This window comes from Passer domesticus, chromosome 3, assembly GCF_036417665.1.
Source record: "Passer domesticus isolate bPasDom1 chromosome 3, bPasDom1.hap1, whole genome shotgun sequence".
Lineage (NCBI taxonomy): Eukaryota > Metazoa > Chordata > Aves > Passeriformes > Passeridae > Passer > Passer domesticus.
In genome coordinates, this window is record NC_087476.1 from 119,863,977 (window position 1) to 119,883,088 (window position 19,112).

The following is a 19,112-nucleotide window of genomic DNA, read 5'->3' on the forward strand; positions in this document are numbered from 1 at the left end:
ATCCCCATCTGGCCATTTATTTGTGATGAGAGATCAGTGGATGGCTGCTCCAGCTCTGTTCCATGAGGCTGAAGGCAGTCAGAGGTGTCTGTCTGTCCCCTGGTCCCTCTGCCAGGGCAGTGGTCATGTGCACTGCTAAAGACACAGGTAGAGTCCCATAAATGGCTCAGCCCACAAACCCCATTTTCTTTCTTTTATTTTTCTGAAATAAGAATGGATTGAAAGCAGCCTCCTGTGTTTGCAGCAATGCCTGTTTCCATGGCACCCAGAGCAGCAGCTGATGGCCTTGTTATAACAAAAACTCTAATAAATTTCAACAGATTGCTGGGAATTGTTTTTTTTTTCCCCTAAACCCAGACAACCCTCCATTCCTGGAACCATCTCCTATATTGTCCAAAACTATGGTGAAGTCACACTCTTTATAGTGATGATAGTTTTAAAACAAGAAATAAAATAGAACGTGCATCCCTCAGAGAGAAAGAGAGAGAAGGAAAAAACCCCAAACCTTATAAATTTTTCTTAGTTAGCATGGACTTGACAGAGCTCTAAATATGTTTGTCTGATGAGTCCTACCTGTGCAGCATCTGTCTACAGCCAATGAAAAGCACCATGGACAGCTCAGAGACAGAACATCTCCCTGGAACTGTGCTCCCAAAAAGCTGATAAGCTGCTGTGCTGCCCTGCGAATTGTTGAAAAGAGATTAATGAATATGGGCATTTTGCACTCAGATACACTTTTCATCACTCTGATATTCATTTTGTAAAACCTCATGAATATGTAGCACTGTCTTTCACTTCTTTTTAGGGCCTTCCATCCAGGCTGAGTGATTTTTAGATTTCTTTGGTTTCTAAGGTGTTGATCCTGAGGATCCTTTGATTTTATGTACAATTATAACTGATTAAACATTGAGGAGCATTTATGATACTTGGAAAAGTATTGGAAGAGAATTGGCTTTTCACAGTTGCAAAGGTAACTGAAAAAAATCTGTACATTTTCCCTCATGCTTTGTTAATTATCTTGGTGACAGCCTGTATTAATCTGGCCTGGAAAGAAAGGCAGATTTCAAAACTGAGGAGAAAACCAAAAGCAGCATTCAAATGACTGTAAGGAAAAAAAAGCAAAGGAAACAGTACTACCACTGCATTTGGGAATTCAGCATTCTGGAATGTTCTGTGCTAAATTCAGAGCAGCTGTTTGCCAGAGATGTCCTCAATGGTGAGCATTACCAAGTTCCTATGTTAAAGGGCATCAATAAATGTTTGACCTGAGCATTTCTCCACATCCTGTACTCAGTTCAGTGCCTGTTACTGCATCTGCTCTACTCTCTGTACCCGGCACCTCACAGATACGACCCAAGACTCAAAATATGTCTTTCTTCAAAACAAACTGCAATTCAGTTAATGAATTATACAAATAATAGATCCTGCAGAGCCATAGAACTGCATATTCCTAAACATGTCTTCTTGGCACACTGTGAAAAATCCAACTGAAAAGCTTCAAATGAACTTCAAATAGAAACTCCATTTAGATATTAGCATTTCTTTATGTGTAAATCTTGTCAAAAGTGACTGCTCTACAGGTAATTAGAGAGAAAAATATCCAGAAATAAAATCATATGAGCTTAACCAAACATCACCTCAAAGGAAATGATCTTTGGGAGCTGCAGGAAGGAAAACATGGATAGGGAATAAAGTGAGACCCCTGTTCTTTGCTACAGTTACTGACAGATCATTTCACTATGAGAAATAACATACATTAAAACCACAGAAGAGTGTCTCAGTGTTTTGGGAGACACTGTTGTAACACATTTAAATTATCACTAAGAGGTCAGAATTGCACTTTGGCACCCCAGGCTCTACCATATGGTTTGCATCATCCCTTTTTGAGGAGCTGCACACATGCTCTGCACAGGCACAGGGAGTGTTCAAAGAAAACACAGCCCCAGTAAGTCTCCATTTCATCCACAAAGGGCTTAATAAAATGACTGAAATTACCTCATTTTAGCACATCATTATAAATCATTTTGCAGTCTTAATAATCTCAGGGTCAGATACTAAAAGGACAATAAAACTGCTTAAGAAGTGCTCTCTCCACTTAAGAAGCACGATGGAATTCACCAAATTTACTTCAGCTTCTGCAGACTCGCCAGGAACGTTAATAAACTGCAGTGCTTGAGGAGTCTATTAATTTTGGACAGTGTGATTTATATTCTGAAACTCTTTAGAAAGTTGCCCAGCAAAAACTCCTCACTGACTGATTTTGTGCACTGTTCCCAGCACTCCAGTAGTTTTCCTTCCACTCCCTACCCTGGAATGGACTTTTCCCCTGGATTTGAGAAGCCCTCTGCATACCCTTACTCAGCTGTGTCCTGCCTGCTGGAGGGGTCCAAGCAAACATGCCAGTGATGGAACACATTCCACCAAATGGATGGAAAACATGACCAAGAAGCTTCCTGCAAGGCTTGTCTGCTTGGATAATCCTGGACTGACTGCTCCCAAGTGTGGGCATCCACATCCTGCCTTCAAGCCATGTAGAAACTGCCACCCTGCTGACTGAGTTCCACCTTATAGACTTCTACTTTTCATCTTTTCTGTTTGTTTGACAGACTGAAGGATTGAAACAAGCAAGGGAATAGTGTTTGGTTTGTTTTAAAATGCTGCAAAAACTTATTTTGCTGGCATGGCACATGATCCCCCCTCCAGGGAGGGACGCTGTGCTGCTGTCACCATTTTTGCCGTGACACCTTTACCACTGGCTGAGCAGGACAATATCCAATATCACATCTTCCTCTCAGCACAGCCCCTCCTCACCTCACTGAAAGAATCCCAGCCATCCTGTTGATCTGTGTTGGCTAAATGGCAAAAAGCTGCGCTCTCTGTCCCCTCCATCAGGTTCCTCTGGTGCCCTGGGGGCTTTAGATCAGACCAAAGCCATATAGTTTGTCCTGAAATTATACACATTGAATTTTCAAAATGCATTCCTGCATTAAATACCACAGAGGGAATATTAAACAACTCCAGAAGAAACTGGCATTCCACCTAATTTCTTTGTGTCTCAGGCAGGTAAATTATTAGGAATTTGCTATCAAAGAGTAAAACACTTCAATCTTCCACAAGATGACAGTAATAAGATGTGACAACAACCATAATTTGTGCATTAGGATAGCTGAAAAGAGCTGTTTAAGGGTGTGACAGTGGCTCATTTGCCATGGCAGAGTGTGACATTTTTTGTAAACCTGCGACATGGCTCAGGCTGTGCTGTGCAGTGATTGCTACATGTGCTGCTTTCCTCCTTTGCCCTGTCTTGCTGGGGAAAGCAATTCCTACACCTTCAACTATCAACCAAAATAAACGAGAGGGAGACATTATTTGTGTTTGATGTGTTCTGCTTCTCACCACTCTGTAATTTAATCCAATGGTGCTGCTCCACACAACTGATGTGATTTATTGGACTCTCTAGCAGCTAATGTTTTTATTTTGAAATTGTTATCTTATTGATTAGATTTTTCATATACTTTACATTTACTTGCTTCTATCTCCTCCAAAACACTTTCCACACTTCATTTTGTCCACAGTGCAGTTCTACCTACTTAAATATTGCAACACATAATTTTATACAACATAGAATGAATGCAAGGTTCATGGTCAATTTGAAAGATTAAAAGTAAGATTTAAATTCTTCTGGCTGACAGTGACTTCTGAAAAAGTTAATTATTCCTCTTTATCTCAGATTTACCTCTTCAAGCTGTCTGCTAAATCACAAGAGATCTGAAAGGATTTCAGTCTTCACTCCTGGCCACAGAATGGCACAGCAGAATTTTAAAAGCTCAAATAGTGTGTGAAACGTGAAGAGTCATTGCTACTATTTACAAAGTACCAGGAACAAGTCATGCTTTCAATTATTCCTGAAGATACTCCACTGAGTCTGATCCCCTATTGCCCTGCCTAATATATACATTTAAATCTACACAAAGTGGGTTAGAAAGCACTCCTGGTCTGCTCTGCAAACATTTCAGCTTGAAGTGACACCGATAAAGAGCCACAAGAGAGACACTTGTATCTAAAAAAGATGCTTTAGGCTAACAGAAAATATTATCAATAAACCTTCTGTGTATTTGAGGAGGGGAAAAATAAGCTGTGTTTCTAACGTGCCCTGTCAAGGCAGCTGGCTACAGTTCTCATTGGGTTTAATGGAATGTATTTGGTTTCTGCTGAAAACAGAGTGGAAATGGAACATCGGTTTCACAGAATATGTTATTAACATCTCTTATCTCAGAGATTATTATCTCATATAATATGATTTTTGGAGCAGTATTAGCCCTGGAAAATCCCAGAGACACATAGCCTGTGGCTGGGAGAGGTTAAGCACAGCTGCAGTGCCTGTACTCACAGAGAGGGAGCAGAGGAGAAGGAAAAACACCACTCAGGTCCTCAGGGAGCTGCTGCCCTCAGCCCCTGGGCTCTCTGCAGAGCAGGATCAGGTCCCAGGGGGGCATGAGGAGAAGGACTGATCCTGACAGCCACGCCTGGCTGGACAGGCTGGAGTGGGGAGAGCATCACCCTGCTGGGGGGTCAGGGTGGAGAGAGGGGTCAGCTGCCTGAGGATCCCCCACGGGACTGCAGAGGGTGCCAGCGCTGGGCTGCAGGGTGCTCTGAGGAGAGTCCAGTGCCCACAGCTGTTCCAGTGGGCCTGTCCAGCTCCAGGGGCTGAGAGAGACACCAGAACTGAGCCCTTTTGGGTGCTTGACTTGTGGGAACCCTCCTACAGCACATGGTGTTGTGTCCTCATGAATGGTGTCAACCCTAACACACAAGGAAGACCCTGCATTCTGTACACGAGTCAGGGAAAAGTTCTGTGGGATGTGCTAGGAGAATGTCTGCTGCTTGTACAAGTGGTAAAGAAATACAGAGTTGAATTGGGGTTTGACAGCCTTCCTGTAAGAGAACTTTGGAGGACGAGTAGGTTTGTGTCAGCTCTGTGACACGACCTTTGCAGCAGCCAAGGGGCTGACTAGCTCAGCAGCCCGTCAGAGCCTCACCACCAGCACTGCCTCCCCCACGTCCTCCCCCAGGGCTTTGCTGCTGGTGACTTCTGCAGGAACTCCTGCCTTTCCACATGCCACTTGGGGTGACAATCCAGAGTCCCTTCTCTTGTCTCTGCTTGTGCCCACAGAGCCTGGGGATCCTCGCACACCTTCCCCAGGCACCTCCCTGCTCCCGTGGGGCTGCAGGTGAGGGCACCCAGCGCTGCCTGGGCACGGGGAGGGACACCTGGGCACCTCCTGGAGCCACAAAGCTTCCTGGCAGGAGGAAAGGGGGAGAGGGGTGGCTGCAGAGGGCTCACATCAGTCATCTCCATGCCCCAACACCCCTGTGCATGGCAGAACAAGGGTTCTGGCACCTTGCACAGCATTAGGCAACATGGGAACATCTCCACCAGGATGAAATGTTTCCATGCTATCTAATTAATAAACAAGTTAGAGCAGTACAGGCTATTATAATGCAATCATGCTATAACTCACAATTTTTGTCAATCCTACAGGAAAAGAGGCAGGATTGAAAGTAAGTTGCATTCCCAGCACTGCCTGTTCCTTCCTCCTCTTGCACAAAAAAACAGAGATGTCTTCTGCCAAGAGAAATGAAATCAAATAGCTCCAGACATCCGTGAGCCTTGCAGTGGAGATTATTTTCCTAGAAATAAGACCATGATTCCACAAAAAAGTATTATGGCTTTTCATGTGATAGGATACCAACAACACAGTGATGAAATCATAAGTACAGAGATGGGGGAACTGCTTGCAGTAGGGTGTTAAATGGATTCATTTGGCCTCTTGATTTTTCTTTATTAATTCTTCATGAGCTGATTTGAACAAATACTACTTATCTGACCACTAAAATTCATGCAAAGATGTTTCTATCTATAGACCACTTGCAAATGACGCACTGCTACTGCTGCCTCACAGTGTAAACAATCACATAAATTATATATTATGAACTCTATTTCCTGATCAGGGACTCGCTGGAAACAAAGATGAAGCTCACAAGAAGTGTCACATCTCTCGTGACCAAACTGCTGACCATGGGGCTCAGTGAGAATTCTCATCTCAGTGCATTCGTGCTCATGCATTCCCAGATTCCTGGTGTAAACACACTTTTGTATCAGTACAACTGGCTGGAATGATTCCCATTAACTTCCCAGATGAGGAGTTTTCGGAGCACCACTTTCAAATAATATTACCATTGCAAATATAATGTGAAGTTTGTGACTATTGCTCTATTAAAATAATATACAAAACTGACAGGATATGAAACTGAGTTTCCATGAAAACAATTCCCTGTGGTCTCCTGTGCAGGTTCCTCAGCTCAGAGCTTGATTAGACACTGCTATTGAGAGCAGCCAAGAGCTAAGAGCTCACCCAGGGAGGAGAACAAGGAGTCCCATCCAATTTCACCCCAAATGATTTTTGTTTGCTCTTTGGTTATTTGTGTTGTTTTTTTCCAATACTGCAAAACTCACATGACTTTGACACAGAACTGCCAGAAGGTTTTTAATCTATGAGACAGAAGCAGGAAAACTTAAACCAGTAAAACACCACAAAACCAAACTCCAAAGGTTAAGTCCAACCCAAAAAGGAATGGAACAGTCAACAAGCTGATCCTGTGTAGGTGATAAACCATATATTAGTAGATAGAATAATTTAAAAGCTGATCTTCATAATTCTTCATGATTTGTCCCCCAGAGCTTTTGCAACTGCAAGGAATACTTGTGAAATACATCACCCATGGGAATATTCCATGCCTGTCTCTGTGTGGGGCTGCAATGCTTTTGTCTCCTGCTGTATAGAAATAAACACTCACGTACAAAAGAGATGAGGGCAGCTTGTGAAAGAACAAGGAACAATCTCGGGCTTTACACTGACACATTGTTCAGATCTGTTATAAAACAGATTTCAAGGATGAGGGGGGACTTTGTAACTGCAGCCTCCCTAAGCCCTGGCCCAGCCTTTGGAGATAAGGCAGAACGTGGCAAACTGGGATGCCATAATTGCACTGCTGGGTGTAATTTATCCATCCTAATAATACCCTTACATTGATGCCAGTCCCTGAGCAATAATCTCCAGACTCCACAGTCTCATATGCATAATTTAAGCACATGATTAAGATGATTGGATATTTCCTGGGGGGAATACATGGATTTAGGTTCAGTACTGCTCAACTTTGCAACAGACAGAACTAGTTTCTACACAAGGAAAACACATAGTAAGTAACAAATTTCAGATTTTGGAGGTGGACATATTCATATCAGTATGACAGTAAAGCATTTATACTGCAGCTGATTAGATTTTTGACCCACCAGTGAATAAATCAAATTTCAAACCTGATATAAAGCATTTTCACTCTTCCTTATCCCTTTCTATCTTTTAATAAGCATGGAAGTTGTCCACTCCTGGTAGAGTTTTGATCATCTACCCCTATATTGCAAGGAAAATCTCTAACTTTTTCATTTTAATATATTTTTCATCTTTTGAGCAAAGTTATTACCTATTTTCAACCATCTTTATGCATGTGTAGCCAGGATTTCTTTTAAAATGTCCAAGAATTCAATCAATTAGAGATCTGACCTGCTAGGAAATTCTTTCAGGATCTGATACAGAGAACATAAAAAACTCTCCAACAAACTTGAAAATTCTTTAAGGGGGTATAAACAACAAAGTAAAAACTTGCTGATTTAGGCAACAGAGGATAGAGACACTGATGGAGAATTTCACCAACATGGTGTCGTAAAAGTTATCAGCAACCCTACTGAGGGAAGCACAAATTTAGGAGGATATCCTCTGCAAGAATTAAAAAGTGAAAATACCTATTCTATCTGTGTTTGGAGTTCTTCCTCCCACTCTGGTGGACAGGAAACATTTCCCTCTCACAGAGCCTGTGAACCATAGAAATTGCAATTTCACCAGAAGAAGAAATTTTAAACTATGGCAGATTCAGGCAAGAGCAGGAAATTTCTGAAGGATTTGCTTATGGAAGTCAAAGTGATTTATTTGGAGGACTGTAAGTGTCTTCTCAGACTTCTGGTGGAACCTTGAGGCATTCTTTGATCTGCAGGGCAAGACAGAGAAACCAGGGATCTGCATGAGCTGGGGGTGCAGCAGTGCTGGAGCTCGGGGCTGTCACCCACACACTGCACTCCTGGCACAGCCCCTGCCACCTCTGTGGAGTCTGGGAGAGCTGGAGCTCAAACTCTGCCCTACAAACTCCACATGGCACTGCTGACTCTCCACTGTCCCCTTGGATTGGGGGTTTTGGGTTCAGCTGTTGGTTTTACTTCCACATTGAACCCAATCCCCGGAGCACAGTGGCAGAGGTTTGTCCCTCTGCTCCAAGCTGTGCTTCACAGCTCTGCATCATTCTGAGTCAGTGAAAGCAGCAATTCACTTGGGACTTCCACAGGCATAACCCTGACCCAGAGAAATCCCTCCAAAATTCTGGGAGCGTTTGCAGCATCCTTATTATTCAGCATTTTTGAGCTGCTAAATCTGGGAACAGCTGTGGATAGATGCTTGGAGGATTAGGCTGTACTTTGCTAATAAGACCTGACTGCAGCATCTCAGGAAACAGTGAAAGTCATTCTATAAATAGTGAAGGCTTCTGTTACAAAATGCTTTTACATATATTAAATCAAGATGCCATAATTAAAGTAACTATTTCAGAGGGACGGATAATAAGGAAAAAGTCATTAATAATATCTTACCTCGTGTGCCTCTGGGAAAAGAATCTGATTGAGTCAAGCTAAAAATGCTCTGCAATTGAAACAAAATAGTTATATTTTCATTGGTTTAAAATAAATTACTGGTAGAGAAAATGATAAGGAAAACATACAAGTCTATTAGTGATACACACTGCTATAGCTCTTCTAAGGTTTTTCTAAGCATATCACAGTGTTTTCATAATCACAATCAAAATAGCTGGTTAAGTGAGTGATGCAGCTTAAATTACAGAATTAAAATGTTTCAACCATTTTCCTGCAGATTTGGAATGGCTCCTTAAAGCATCTGAAGTGCCAGTGGAGTGCCAGGATTCTCTCCAGTCAATGATTGTCTGCTGTTTGCAATCAGTCTCCACTTTGTCACCCTGTTTCCAATAAAATATTAATGTAATCAGGTGAAATTATCCTCTTTCCAGCCCCACGTGGGCTTTGGAGTCAGTGTTGTGTTTGCTGCTGCTCCAAGTGGGTTCATGGGGCTCCAAAGAAGCAAGAGATGCTGAGATGAAAAGGTGACAATTAAAAAATGACACTTGATGACGCATTTTTAAATACATCATGGCATTATAAGGTGCAGAGTTACTCTGTCCTTGGACAAAATTTCTGAGATCCCAGATGCTTCCTGGGGATGGGGAATATTTGATCCCCACTACTCTGCTGCTTTTGTCCAAGCAGGGCTTCAATTGGCAGCAATAAAGCTGGAAACCATGAACATCAAAAACTGTAAAGAAATTAAGTTACCTTAACAACACAATGGTGTAATTAGTCACAATTAGTGGAGCTATAAATTGTAAGTGATTAAAAAAGAGGCTCAGATAAAGACGGTGAATTTGACTAAAAATGTTTCCATTAGAAAGATTTGACCTTCTTACCCATTAAATCTGAGCATTAATCTACAGATGAAAATCAAGTTACAATTGAATAGAGACAATTACATTTCAATTCTGGTTGACAGTAAGCTCAGGTTTTATAATACAGTTGTTTTGTGACCCCAGGCACCTCATCTAAAGCCCTTTCCATCTCTAAACAAAGATAATACTTCCCTGTCTTTGTGAAGAGCTTTGAAACCTTGGCTGAATTGTTATTATTTATGTGTACAGCCCTGAAAGCATAAGTCAACAGGATGGCTGTGTTTGCACATCTGAGCCTGGAGTATTGTGAGCAAAATATTTACTCTCTCTGCACCCAAATAAATTTTGCTGGAAATATTGCAGCAGATGACTACTAACACTTTGCTTGCTTGCTTGTTCTTCCAAGAGAATCCTAAATAAAGCTCTGGATCCTTCCAAATGTATGTACTTGACTTCTGTCACAGAAATGAATTCACTGAAATCCATGGGACTGGTCACACGCCTCTGTTCAGGCTGAAGTGCACAGCAGCAGCACAATCTCAACTTAAGGGAGCACCAAATATCAAATCCATTTTTATCCATGCAAAGTCACCCTCACCAACCCCACCCCAATGCCTTTGTACTCATGTACCCCAGTTTGTCACTCTCCCACTGAAGTCTTTGGACCAGCCCCTGATTAACTTCATTGACAGATGAAATACATGAGTTTTTTATTCACTACAGATTCTGGCTGTCCCCTAAAGAATTGCCTGATCTCATCCTCTGGGTTTTAAAGAGTTCAATAATAAGAAAAGGAATTAGGTGTTGAGTATTTGCAGGGTTTGATAGACACAAATTAGTAGTGAGGACATCAGTAATTAAAATGAGAAAAAAAGAAAGATTGGTAAAAAGAAAAGAAAAAATAAGGATTGGAAATGTAAAAGCATGAAAGAAAGAGCTCTCTTTCATGCAATTGAAATAAAATAGTTATTAAATTAGTTATTAAATATATTAATATTAGTCATTAAATATATTAATATTAATTTAGGAATTGAAACAAAATAGTTATTAATTAAATAGTTATTAAATTAAATAGTTATTAAATTACCTCCCCTCAAGCTCGGGAGCATTGCCCTGTTTGACTCTCTGTGAGTGAGGGAAGGTGATGGCCGCTCAGCAGTGGAGCACAGGGCAGGAGAGCATGTCCAGGGAGTCACTGGGCAGTGTGACAGCACAGCCATGGGGTTGTGGAGCTGCACAAACACCCTGAGAGGCCTCCTGGTGAGGCACATCCCAGTGATGGAAGGAAGTCCCTCAGCACTTCATCTCGTGCTGGGGATGGTGTGAGCAACAGCTCCAAGAGTCTCAGGGATGAATTGAGGCAAGAAGAAACATGGGGGTTCTTTTCCTTTGGGATTTTCTGCTTGCACAGTCCAGGCACTGCTTCCCACTCCAGCTGCAGACATGGCTCACACAAAATCACCATTCCAAGGGCCCTGCCAGGTAAACTGACTCAGCAGGTACCAGAGAGCCAGACCTGTAAAATGTGCTGATTCTCAAGCCCCTGACTCCCAGAGAAGCCAGGGAGCACAGCCCTGGAGTGCAGAAACACCTCTCTGGGTTGTTCACCAATACCTGCCTGAAGCTGCTGCAGGCTGACTTGTGTTGCAGAGGTCTGTGGTGAGACTTGTGCATTATCAGTTTTCACATTTAGGAAAGATTTTCCTGTCCCCTAAACTGTCTGTGCCATTCTGAAAACAAGGATGAGAAGGTGTGCCTGCAGTACATCCTGCATGACCACTGTTTGCTTGCTGTGACAATAAGGGTTGGTACACAAATATCAACTATCTCTGGGAGTAAGGCATTTCTCTCACCTCCTGAGAAGGGGATGGAATATCCCCTCCTCTAATGAAAGTGATTTTTCTTTCATATTCTTAAACCTTCTAGGTTGTGTTTTGTAGCCAGCAGCCAAAAAAAGCTCCAAAAGGAGTCTTCGGAAGTCAAATAAAAGCCCACGTGTACATGAAGGTCACACGCTTGGTCACCAGGAGCAGCTGTACTTCTGCATTGCAGCTGAAACCAAGATTATGCTTCAGGTTTCCTCTGCAAGCCCCCAGAGAGAACATTGCTCACAGAGATGCAAAATTAAAGGCACAAGTACAATGGATTTCTTGCTCATTGGGTACGAAGGCCACAAACAACATGACTGCACTTGCATACAATAAATAGAAACGTTTTTGTTTAACGATGACTCTGCTGTTACCAAGAACACCTTCAAAGCTTTCAAAATATATTTGCAAGATTTCCTCTTTTGCACTGCTATAAGCAAAAAGCAATGCTGAGCAAGTCAGTAACTGGCTGGAGCTCAGAATGGAGCCAACATAATCTCTGGCAGAGCCTGCTATCACTTACAAGGAGTGAATGACACACAGGCAAAATTAAAAGTATTACCTAGAGGGAAAAGACCCAAAAAGTAGCCCAGGGCTACAGAAAAAGCCATAACTGTGTCAAAACAACAAGTCTGAAGGGAAATAAAATCATGTAATGGAAGCCCAACTCAAAAAATAGAATTTTTCAGTTTTTCAGTTTCTTAAACTTTTCTGAAAGCCAGAGGAAAGCTGAGAGTGCAAGAGGGATGTGACACACCTCCAGCTTTTAGTCTGAGCTGCCTGCACTGCATCTCCTGCTGAATTGGCCACATTGATCTAAAACTGGGGTTCTAAGCTCATGACAACGATTGCTTGTATTATTATGGGTCACATGGAAAACCATCAGTCACATTCCGGAGGGCTATATTAAAGTACAAATATGCTTTAAAATGTATATAGGTCAATATTGGGGGTTTTTTTGGTTGTATTTTTTTTCCATGTGTGTGTGCCAAAATGTGAGGAAATACATGGTCTTACTACAGAAGTAGACCACTTTTTTCAGAGCCATGGCAGAATGTCCTATACAGCTTCTAACTTTTTTAATCTGGAGTTTATAGCAGCACATACAAGACAAAATTTAAAGCTTGGTGGCTGTGGCCAGATTCCAGTTTTTCATCAGTTAAATGAAAGAATACAAACTTTGCTTTTTTTTCTGGTGTTGCTTGTTCAACAGGAAACAAGATGAGAAGAAGTAGGGAAAATGGGTACAGAACAACACTCTTTCCTTTCTCACAGGAAAAAATTATTACCGAGTATGCAAGTTGAATTGCATGCCTCCAATTATTTGGTACCTAAATCTCATCCATTTTCTTCTGTAGAGTGATTTAATTGAGGAACAGCTGCTCTGGGATCATTCCCAGGCTGTCCAAATGTGTCTCTGGGTCACAGCAAAGAGCACTTAAGCAGGTAAATGACAATTACAGGGGCTGCCACCAGGCAGAGCATTGAGAGCCTCATTCTAGCAGCCTGTTGACATGGCCAAAGCTCAAAGTTAAGCCTGTGGCATTAAATACATTCCAGTCCAGGACAAGCAATGCTGGGGAGCCTGAGGGGGCTGTAGGAAAACAACCTCATACTTCTCTTTCTATGTATTTTAAGCTCTGCTACATCCCTGCTAGGTCTGTGCACTGTGCACCGTGAGAAGCAGAAATATTTGACTTTTGGGTATTTAGCAGCAAGCTAGATGGAATACTTGTGCTCTGGGTAAGGCAGACATTTGCTCACAGCTGCTGAGCACATTACTGTACTTTGCACTTGTGCAGCAGGTGAATTACCTGAGAAACCAGCTCAGACCAGCTCCCTGCAGCCAAGCAAGAATGTCAAAGTGATGTGCAGATGTTGTTTTTGTTTTCTCACCTGAACACCCACTGCCCCTCATACTCCATTCTCACACATGGCTTTTTTTACTGTATTTCCCTCAAAATCTTTCTTTTCCCCCAGTTATCTCTACCTCTATCCTTTACTCTTCACAGGTTATTTGAAAACCTATTTTAAACAGGATAACAGTTACTCAGGGTGCATCTTACCTGAATACAATCCATGTGCTCCCATTTATTAATAGATTCCAACTCCTCTCCTGCAGGAAGGAGGGTACTGCCCCCCTCCCACGCATCTAACATTGAGGAGCTCCTTTGGCTGTTTCAGTCCATTGACTGTTGTCAATACCATTACTGTTAGTCTTTATTTGTAACTAATCTCAAATGATATTCAATTTTATCACTAGAGAGATGACTTCTTAAACAATAGCTATATAAAAGGTCCCACTTCTTCCCTAATATACAGGGAGTTAGGAACATTAAAGAACCAAAATGAAGATAAAAGGAAAATAGGAATCTACAAATTGTCAGGAAAAAAATAAAAAAGGCTGGCAGGTGGAATGTGTAAAAAAACCAAAACAACTTTTTAAGGTTTACAATCTAGTGAAAGAGATTTCTGGGATATCTCAAGATGTAGCAATGTTATCTGAGATGAATGAAAGTGACAGATTGTGCTGCTGTCTCTGAAACCACACTGTTTGTCCAAGGAGTGGAGCATTCTGTGTTCCAAGAGCTCTGTGATCCCCTCCCTCCTCACATGGCTCCGTGAGGCCATCAGAGGCAGGGTGGGTTCTGCAGGCCACTTGTGGAGTCTCTGACAGCAGGAAGGACTGGGGTTGAGGTGAAGCGGTGCAGTTGTGCTTCAGATGCTCTCAGCACCCACGTTCAGAGTGAAACTGGTGTCAGGGCAGGCTCCCTCTGTGAAGCTGCACAGGAAAAGGCAAACTTAGGCTTGGCAAACCATTTCTGCAGAAGGCTGCTTCAGGATTCCCAGGGCATAGCACCGTGGGGCCACATGTTCAGCGACAGAGGCATATGTTGGATACTTTCTGGACATAAAGTCAGAATCCCTCAGCTGTGCCTCAGGAGAAGGGTTGCAATGGCCCAAGAAGCACATCCTGAAGTGAAGTTACTCATGTAACACATCTTTTTCCTGCACCAAAATCAATCAGAAAGGAGCAGCAAACAGCAGTGAATGAAAAGAAATCCTGTCTCTAGAAACTGATTTTTAGCCATGGGTTCATCACCTCTGCAGGGAGGGAGATGCTGTGTTTAGGCTGTGGATGGAGTCTCCAGGGGGATTCCACAAATTATTAATGGGGCAAGGAAGACAAAGAGCTCAGTCAGACTCAGAAATGCTCAGACTGCACCAGGTATGTGTCTGGCCAAAAATAAAACAAAATGAAGCAAACCAAAGCAATATAAATAACCAAGAAGGCAACTCCCTCTCTTCAGTACAGTGTCAGTGTTTTACCACCACAGCAAACCTGACCCTGTTTTCCCAGCCCTGCTAATCCATTGCACACAAACAACAATCCACCCAGGGTGCTGAAAATGGCTGCACACAGCTGGAAAATCACTTTTTCTAGCATATTCTTTGTCAATTTCTGCCCCTAACACATATTTGACCTGCTGGTCAGACCCCCCACTGGCCCAGCCTCATCAGGATGAGAGAAAGGAGAGCACTGTCAGTCAAGGGCTCCTCTGGCTTGCTCCCTCTGAGTGTTTATTGATGGAACCACTAAATCTGTCTACAAGTACCTTTTCCCAAGAAATAACTGCCTGCTTGTGGTGCTCGAATAAATACCTTTTATTGCCTGTGTGCAAGTCCTGGTTTTATGGAGAATCAGGGAGAATAAGGATTAATTACAGCACCCGTGGCACGAGCTTTGAGAAAATAAGGCCTCCCAAAATAAAACCAAGGCAAGCAGAGCTGCTGTGCTCAGCACTTTGCAGTTTCCATCCCAGAAACCCACCAGCCCAGCTGCCTGCACACTCTATGGAAGTACAAAGCATGGGAATTCCATGGATTGGCTGCTGATCATTCCTAGTCTGTATTTGTAAGCACCAGAGGTTTAGATCTGTTTGGCAAACCACCAGCACATTACAGTGCAAACAAGTAAGAGCTAAGAACTGAATGGCTCTGTGGAAGTAGACCTGAATAGGATGGTTATTGCAAACCAGTAACTCTCCCTGCATACACACAAATCTAGTTTTTCTGTGTTGCATTTAAGTGAAAAATGTTGCCATATAATCTTTACAGCAGGGCTCTATGGAATGGCATGTTTACCAACATTGTCATGCTGTTAAACTCTGCTCCCCTGAATGCAAAGTGAATTTGCACTTTTTGCCATTTTGCCATTAAATTCAGAGTGATCTTGACTTCATATTTGGCTCATTTTTCATCCTTAGAGAATCTGGAGCTCACCAGCAAAAGTTCTGATTTTACACCTCTCCATTCAGTGCCTGTTCATTTTATGTCTATAGAAAACTGATCAAAGTCAGCTCATTAATTGCTTTTTCACAAAGCAATGAAAACCTCATTAATTTTGAAATGGAGCCTGTACTATGAATGTTCTTGTGGTTTACACTAAAGATTGATCTGGTATCTATTTATTAGTGCAGTTCTATGTACTTTAACTAATGGCTCTTTAGGTCTTTAGACTAATGGCTTCTTCATATGTTTCTGTGCAGAAGGATTTGCCACTAACTTCAGAGAAAATTGGGTTCATGAAATAAATGTTTATCACACTGAAAGAGAGAAGTAAATGAGAAAAAAACCCCAGCATAATTTAAAGGGCTCCACTAACATGGAAATACATGCTTTATACAAATAGGTAAACAGATATTATTTCAGAAAAAAAGACTAATTTCTAACATTTTTGGCTGTTTTACAGATATTTTAGATATTTTGTGTCATATCCCATTTATCTTTTATTTTTATTTCCAGATAATCTGATATCAGTAAGAGCTCCTGGCAGTTGTTTCACCCTTATCCTCCCTGACTGCCCAAGTGGGCAGATGGGAAAAGTGGCAATATTTGCTACATGAAGATAAGAGACCCTGAAAATATCAGCTAAAATACCTTGGTTCACTTAACCAGAGTGGTGGGAGTTGATTTCTGATTAATTGCAGTCAAGGGAATTGTATCCAAATGATGATGGATCACCGTGAACGTGGTGTGGGAACTGAGAGTTGTCACCTACACTGCCAGTTGCTAATCTATAATATTTTAATGACTCATGTTTAGGCATTTTAACTAAAAGCAGTCAGTCTATTAAACTTTTAAATGTAGATGCATTTAAGATGTGAACACTCTTCAATTTCCACTCGGTGTGCACAACAACTTAATAACATCATTACACATAAATGCATTGCTGTACATGAGGAGTAAGCTGTGGTACAGCAGAAATTGGATTGCACATTTACCCTAATTATTTGATGAGATAACATTACACCAATTAGCTACATTTTTTATTTCTCTTTCCACTGAAATGTGCTTGGAATTGAAACAACTTTGTATTGTTACGGTCTAAGCCTAAGCTTTAACCAAGAGTTGAAAAGAGTTCCAATACAACTTGGAAAAAGAGCCCATAACCACAAATCCGGGGCTGGGATAACATGAATTTTTTCAATATCTATGCAAAGCAGTCAGGGAAAGCCATTCAGATGCTGAATGGAATTCCATTTCTTGCTTTCATGCCACCCTTAAGCCCATGGATTATCCTTTCATGAGTTCTGGGAGGCAAAGACCCACTCAGTTTTTTCCCTGTTCTAAGGCCAGAGTCCAAAATGGACATGTTAAAGGACAGGTAACATTTCCACTAATCCTCTAACTCAGCCAGGTTACACTCCCTTGCCATAAAAATTCTGGTTCTGGTTCCCTGTGGATACTGAAACAATTTGCTTGGGAGCTCATAGGAGGGTTGGTACAATCCCAGCTCTAAGGGGAATGTGGCTGTGGGAGGCAGGCAAATGGGACAAAATCTGTATTTCTGAGCAATTTGGGACAGGACAGACCTGAACACTGTCTGGTTTCATGGGGACAGAGAGGGTTCAAAGCTGTTTTGTAGCTTGGCACTGTCCTGATCACACTAACCAGCTTTTTTTTTTTTTTTTAATATGCAAACTAAATTTACATGAAAATTGTAAATCTGTCAACTGAAACCTCACAACTGCATCTTGGAAAACCACGACAGGCTCAAATCCTATCTATAAGCACAAGCAGAATCAGCGAAGGCTCTGTAGCCATTTAGTGGCTGCCTGTTATGACCAATCAAAAACCACAGAAGGGAGAAACGTATGAATTTAATCTTAGACACATCTTTATACATTTCTTTAACAGATTTAAATACATTTTCCATTTCCACTCTAACTTCATTTCTTTGCTTTCCTAATTTTGTCTTTCTTTGATGAAAATCATCCCTCCATTGCTGAGTGAAAACCTCACCTGCCTCAGTGAAATTCCCAACCATAATGCCTTAAACTCAATCAATAAGAGGGAGTTTTACAGAACATTTAGACTAATGAGGCACTGATAAAAATTCAGTGGTTTCAGTTTCCATGCAAATGGGCTCTAATATGCTGTGCTCCAGGTACAATCCTTCTGGCGCTAACGAGGAATGAATGCTAAATGGTCACACTGTGCTTTGGGATGGTTCCTGCCCCTTTCCACAGCTGACTGCCACAATTATCCCACAGAGCCAAGCACATCTTCTGCAAATTAGGAAAGCAGAGATGCTCCCAAAACTGACCTCTGACCCCGGTGTGTGACAGGGACACAGAGCTGTTAGACTGGGCCCAGGAGAGACCACCAAGCTGATCAGAGGGATGGAGCACTTCTGCTGTGAGGAAAGGCTGAGAGAATGGGGATAGTTCAGCCTGGAGAAGAGAAGCTTTGGTGGGATCTGATTGCCCCTTCAAGTAGCTGAAAGGAACTTACAGGAAAGATGGGGAAAGATATTTACAGCAGCTTGTGCTGGTTCTTGGCTTCTTTTTCTGCCTCTGTCAAGGTCGGGATTGATAGCACTTGAGATGGAATTTCATATTCAGGCTTGGATGTTTATTATTTCTTATCTATATTACAAGTCATGAGTTCTACAGCATTCTACTAACAAACTACAAAATGGCCAACTATCTTTCTATGCTAGGTCTTTTAGGGGTAAACCATCCAATTAAGAAACTACACCTAAAATATTTTCACTTTTAACCCAATAACTGATCACTGGAAGTCCACAATGCAGACTTACACAATCCCACCCAAACCCAGGAAGAAGAAGGTGAAGAAGAACAAGCAGCCACTGCCTCAAAACATCCATCTTGCCCCATATATATCGCTATATTCTAAAACTTTAAACTCTAAGTTTTCCACCCTGTGATATTACACACTTCTAATCAAACTACACACCCATACTCCCAGTGCCATCAATCAATTCTGGGAGCCTTTTCCATGGCCTCAGGTCAAATGCAGTGCTCTCCTGAGAGTCAGAGTCTGTCAGTACAGAAAATCTAGAATTCTCAGCATCCAGGACTCCAACAAGCTTGAGTGACAGAAAAAGGAAGAATAGGTTCAAATTGAAAGAGATTAGGTTTAGACCCGATTTTAAGAAAAATTTTTTCCTGTGAGAGTGGGGAGGCCCTGGCACAGGTTGCCCAGAGAAGCTGTGGCTGCCCCTGGATCTCTGGAAGTGTCCAAGGCCAGGTTTGAACTGGATTATCTTCAAGATCTCTTCCCACCCAAACTGTTCTGGGATTCTCTGGCTCTGCTACT